Raw genomic sequence first — 6,000 nt, 5'->3', positions numbered from 1 at the left:
CAGAGAGTCACAGAGCTTCCACAGGATTTAACTGAGACTGAACTCACTCAGACACTGACGTCAGCTAAAGTGACACACTTTTTTCCAGTCACCTCAAAGCCTGAATGTAACTGGATGACAGAGAACATTCATGCAACTATTCTTTCTACTATTTTTGTCTGAACATTTATGGGAAAGTTTTCTCCCTTCTCAGGAGTTAAGAGTTCTTTATGCAACGGGTTTGTTGCAGTCCTCTGCTTGTAATCATGTCTTTATGTCTTTAGTCTTCACTCTACATATTAGCAGTTTCCATTTTAGCAGACTATACAATTATTTCCTCAAAAATAAGATAATTCATATTTTTCTACTATTTGTCTTTTATTAGGAATGCATCCTGATTTGAAATGGACCACAATGTAAACTCAGTCAATATCTCCTCCCTCCATGCTGATGCAAAGTAAGGTGAAGTTTCATGGTCTACAAAACATTTCAGAAGCTAAAAAACATAAAATGGCTCCCCACAGCTCGTCCAAAATAATAAAACACTCCGGAAGCCCTGAAGATCCCAGATAGATTTGAAAAGATGTTATTTAAATCCTTGATGCAATGTTGAGGGAAATGGCGGTATTTATAAACCCGAGCCCTATATTTACGTGTTTTGATGTACAAATTATTAATACTAAAACATAACTGTAGCGTAATCCTTTGGGGCAACTCCGACTGTCAAAGTTACATTCGCTAAAAGTGCTAGTGTCTGCCACTCTGTGGTTGTTTTTCTAAATGTTTGACATCATTACAGAAAAAAATATCAATTAATAAGATCAGTTTGGTAAGCTTGCCTCATGGGTATTCTTAGATTTGAATTATTTGGTATGTTCTTGTGATATTAAAGTATTTTGTGTAAAACAACTCAGACTTGCAGTTGAAAACAAGCTACTGATGGAATCAATACACTAAATTCAACTCATTAGATGCTCTACGCATGATGCAGAGTATGCCCAGTGTGTGGCCTTTGATTATGAAAACTATCTGCTCGTCGTTCTCTCATTATCCCTCCGTCTCTAATGCTGCCTTCCTTTCTTACAGCCGAGTCTCTCTGGCACACACAGCCTCTCCTCTGTTTGCTGTAATCTGACAGCAGCATCAGCAGCAGTGATGGTGGTGGAGGTTTTCACAGTGAAATAGGCAGGAAATGGAGGGCTGATGAAATATTAATGTGGAATCATGGGAGGTCCAATGAAATCCATTAGGAGGCTCAAATCAATGGGAGGAGTAAGTAACACCAGACTCCCTCCCCGAATGACCCTGATGAATATAACAGTGTGGTGGAAATACAGAGTATCTGCACTGAATATGTGGAAGAAATGTGAACATTTCCTTCTTTCAGAAAATACAAAGATGCACTCCCCTCTCCCCACTTACAAGAGTGAAAGCCTCTTGAATTACTATTATAGTCGGGTAGTGCATTATAGAGCTCTAATGAAATGTCTGAATTAATCAGATGTTTTCACTCTCAACCAATTCCTCCATGTCTAATGGGGCGTGGGGCAATTACAGGCAAAATACTAGACCAGCAGCTCCTCATGCTGCAGGTCAGGACCTCCCAACTGGCTTCAGGATATTAATTGAGATGTTAAAGATGAAAGGAAAGGAAAAACAAATTCTACAAAACAAAATTCAGTTTAAATCTTCAAAATGTTCTAAATCTTTGCTTTTACCTTCAAAAGACAGAGGAATCTAAAAACAATTAAACAAAACAATTATGCTTGTTGCTTTAAAATACTATGAAGTTTGTTAGCTATTAAGCTAGCAGGACTATGAGCAGGGGTGCAGATCCGATGTCAGGATTGGGGGGGACGTATGCAACTCATACCATGCCACCAGAAATCACAACTTTGTAGAGGCTCACCATATCATTCAAAAAGTATTGAACAGGGAATCATTTATTGTGCTTACCTACCGTTTATTTGTCCTAAACAGCCAACAGCGCGTATCACTGCCCACTTAACTGTTACATTAGTAAATCATAATTTTAAGGGTCTCAGGCATATAATGTCTACTCATGTTCTTAATCTTTCACCCCCCTCCAACCTTCCCAGATCCCCAATTCTTCTCACCATCTTCTTTTCTCCCAGTGTATAGGACTACTTTATCCATGATTAATTGATATGGATGAATATCAATATATATGAAGCCTATACTATAGTTGTGTAAACTAACTGATCATGTTCTTATGATGCTAGTTATGCTGGTAAACAGTTCTAAAAAAAAGACACAGTTCTAAGAGCACAATAAACACAACACAAGTTGACCCAACAAAATCTAAATTTATTCACATAAATTTAGATAAAATCATTCCTTGTTTGTTTTCATCTGTCATTTTCCAGGACTCCAGAGGAGACCAGAGATTTAATGTGAAGTCAGAAATATACTTGTAAAACATTATTTGTTCCTCCATTTCAATCATTTCTTTGAATAATGTGAAGTCTTAAAATACATTTGTTCAATTTTGAATAATTTGTCACCCCTGGGATCTGCACCCATGACTATGAGTATACAGTAATGCTAGTGCGCTCTGTGAGGCTACCTGCAAACTCACAAATACTAAACGAACACTTTTATGTTGACCCCGTAAAATATGTTGTGTGTATATTTCAGCAGGCTAATATTTGCATGTTTGCATTAAATACAACGTACAGCTGAGGTTGATGGGACTGTCAATGTTGTTGCAGGCATTTGGTCATAAACCATCGATGAAAAATCAGAGGATCACCAAAGTCAACTGGTTAATTCATCCTGAGGGGAACATGAATATGTGACCTACATTTTGCGGTAAACCATCCAGTTGTTATACATAGAAATAGACATTTTGCTTGTGAAATACACAATATGTAATTTTTGGCGGGGTCTCCTCAAAACAATCAAACCATCAAAACAAAAGAAGTTTGCTGAGTGTTGTGTTTAGAGAGCTGCTGCCCAGCTGCTCATCTCAGAGAGCGAAGCCGCTGGGTACGTTCACGCCGCCATCTTCCCTCTGAGAAAGATCTTTCTAGCACTTAGTTGAACAACACATGTCAACCTCACCGTAGTGCTGGAGGAAACAATGTTTGAACACCAAAGTCAGTTGGATAAATTATCTGGATGTGCCAAATATCACATTTAAGTCTGGACCAAACATTATGGGAACCAGTGTACGAGACTATTTATAATGAAACTAAAATCAATTATGCTTTATTAACAACAACTGACAATCCACTACCACTTGCTTTTATTGATGAGCACTAATTAGACATTTCTTCACAAACTTTCAGAGCCCATCTTTATAAAAAAAAAGCATCACAATACTTTAGTCCTCACCAGAATAGAACAAAACTCTCCTGAGATGCTCTGTGTTTAAATGGTTGGCTCTTTAACGGAAGCAGTAACGGCTGAGATCAAATGACATCTACCAGAGTACTACGAGCAAGCTGCTGGAAACCTCTCCGTACCGTACATCCCATATACAGTTGTCGATAGGCCCCTCAGGGATCTTGGCTTCCCCACATCTACATATATCATCGTTTTCCCTACACAGCAGAATTCTAAACCACCAGACTCAAGACACTGTGGTTCCTTTCTCATCTGCCTCTCTCCTCCTCAGCTCTTTTAATTCTCTTCTCCACATCCATGACTTCCTCCTGCTTTCTCTTTCTCTTGTAGTTGCCTCCATTTCATGTACAGCACATGATTTTCACATGGCTGTATGGATAACAAGCTGATGTGCATCCATTTCACACATCAGCTAGCACATTGTGGAGTTCTGCTACATATTAAAAGTAGTTAGTAGTACTAAAGTAATCCTAGCTGTCTGCAGAGGGATCTGTATGAAGTCTTTTGTTCGGTCAGCGTCAGTTGAAGACTTAAAGTGAAACTCTCGACAAAAATCAACCAAGGCTTTATTTGCGATGGAATATGAGTCAAACCTTCGCATAAAAGCAACGACCTAACAGGCAGGAGAGTATGGTGGACCGCTCCTGAAGCCTGCCTGTTGAGCTGTTTTAAAAAAAAAATCCGGAACCACTTTGTCGTCTGCGGAATTCTGGACGCTTGACCAATCAAATTGTTTGCTTTGTAGGTGGGAAGTGACATCATACAAAGCAAATAATTGATCTGATATAATGAGTGAAAGTTTAATCATTCTACTTTTTTTCCGTTTGGTGCGAAATTAGAACACAAGAATGCGAACGTTTCGCACTGGACTCAAAGTGCTGCACGGATATTCCGCAAATCCGTGCGGCAGATTCGTATCGCACTGGTGTGAAACGGCTTTAAGTTTGAAATAAAACAAATCTGTTGGTGTGAAGTCAGAAAGAAGTGAGCAGAGGACACCTCAGCTTTTTTCATCATGTTTAATAACCTGTCCTCTTTTTTTGTTACGTGTTCCTGTTTTATCTTTATTCATGTGTCTTGGTTGTTGTTTTACTTCCTGTCTATGTGTTATCTTGGTCAGCTGTTACTCATCAGTCTCCAGAATGTTATGGTTGTTGTGTGCTTCCTATCATTCGCTAGTCACGGATTTCTGTTTCATCTGATTAACCTGAGACCTGTTGTTGCTTGTTTGTTTGTTTTGGACCTTGTTTTGTGTTTTTGGATTTGTTTGCCGGAACTGGATGTCCTTCCTGGTTTTGACTCCTGCCTGCCTCACCTTCAGTTGAGTCTTCAATTTGGTCAAAATCAAACTTCATCCCTCAGACATAGATGTTTGGGTCCTTCCCTTGTAATCATGTTCACCTGCACATCAGCTGTGACACATTCTGATGCACTGATTCATTTTTTTTTATCTTTAGATCAAGAATGGGAATAATCATGACAGTTGTACAGTTACATTCTTATTCTGTGGAGTACTCTTGATACTCGTTTTTAGTTTCCTTAAAAGAGACCTAGAGTATTTCCTCAGAGCGCTGACCTTTATAACTTTATCTTTGATGTTTCGATTCTGACATCTCTTTTTTGGAAAATATCAACTGTAAATAAAAAATATACAATTATTTCACTTTCCGGGTGCATAAGCGACATGCACAGCCTGTATTTAGCCAGAGAGGTAAGACCTGGAGTGAAATGTTAATCATTCACTGCTTCTCATTAACTCTATATCTCTGAGCGCACTGCAATAACTGCAGGCATTTCTGATGAATATATCATGATACTGCTCAGCTCCTCTCTTTATTAGTAGCTGAACAGTCGGGTGACAGAGGTACAGAGAGGTTATAGGAAGGTCATCTAATAGAAACCAAAAGTGGGTGGACATGTCGCCACTATTGCCAAGTGGAAATTGTGCCCTTGGTGAGATGTAATCTTCCAACAGTAAAAGCAACCTCCCTTTGCCCAGATCTAATTTGGTGGTGAACAAGAAGGCGTAAAGTTGTCAATGGGTCAGAAGCAGCAAAAAAATGGACAGTGGGACACATTTTCTGATTTGAGAAATCCTTTGAAGTCACTTCCCTCTGAAAATGTGTCCCAAGCAGAGACACGACCTTCCTGACAGCATGGTGCATGAGGCAAACAATACAACAGATTTCTAACAAGCCCTGCAGAGCGATGGGTTTACTGCGGATGCTGATGAATGCTCACTAAATATCACAGCTGTCTGTGGTGCAGAGCAGGGGCTTGATCCAGGAGGAGGAGGAGGAGGAGAGGGAGAGAGGGAGACAGAAGGGAACAGATGAGGGAGGAGTAAAGCCAGGAGATAGAAAAAAGAAGAGGTGGATGAATGGGACAAGGAGTGATAAGGGACAGATTGTGGATTCTGAGGGGGCATTAGTTTGAAATGAGAAGAAGACAGTGAGGAGGAAATGTTGGTATAAGAGTCGGACGGAACTGAAGTGGAGGAAGGTAAGAATCGACTTAGGTGGCTTAGAAGGTCGGCAGGAAGTAGGAATAAAACTTGGTGGGGGGAGGAAAAAACAAGGAGTAGGTAAGGGAGGAGGAGGAGAAGGAGGATAACCGATGTCCCAAATACATCTTATATTTATTTAGTAACTT

The sequence above is a fragment of the Sparus aurata genome, chromosome 6 (genome assembly GCF_900880675.1).
Source record: "Sparus aurata chromosome 6, fSpaAur1.1, whole genome shotgun sequence".
Lineage (NCBI taxonomy): Eukaryota > Metazoa > Chordata > Actinopteri > Spariformes > Sparidae > Sparus > Sparus aurata.
This window is presented reverse-complemented; position numbering follows the sequence as displayed.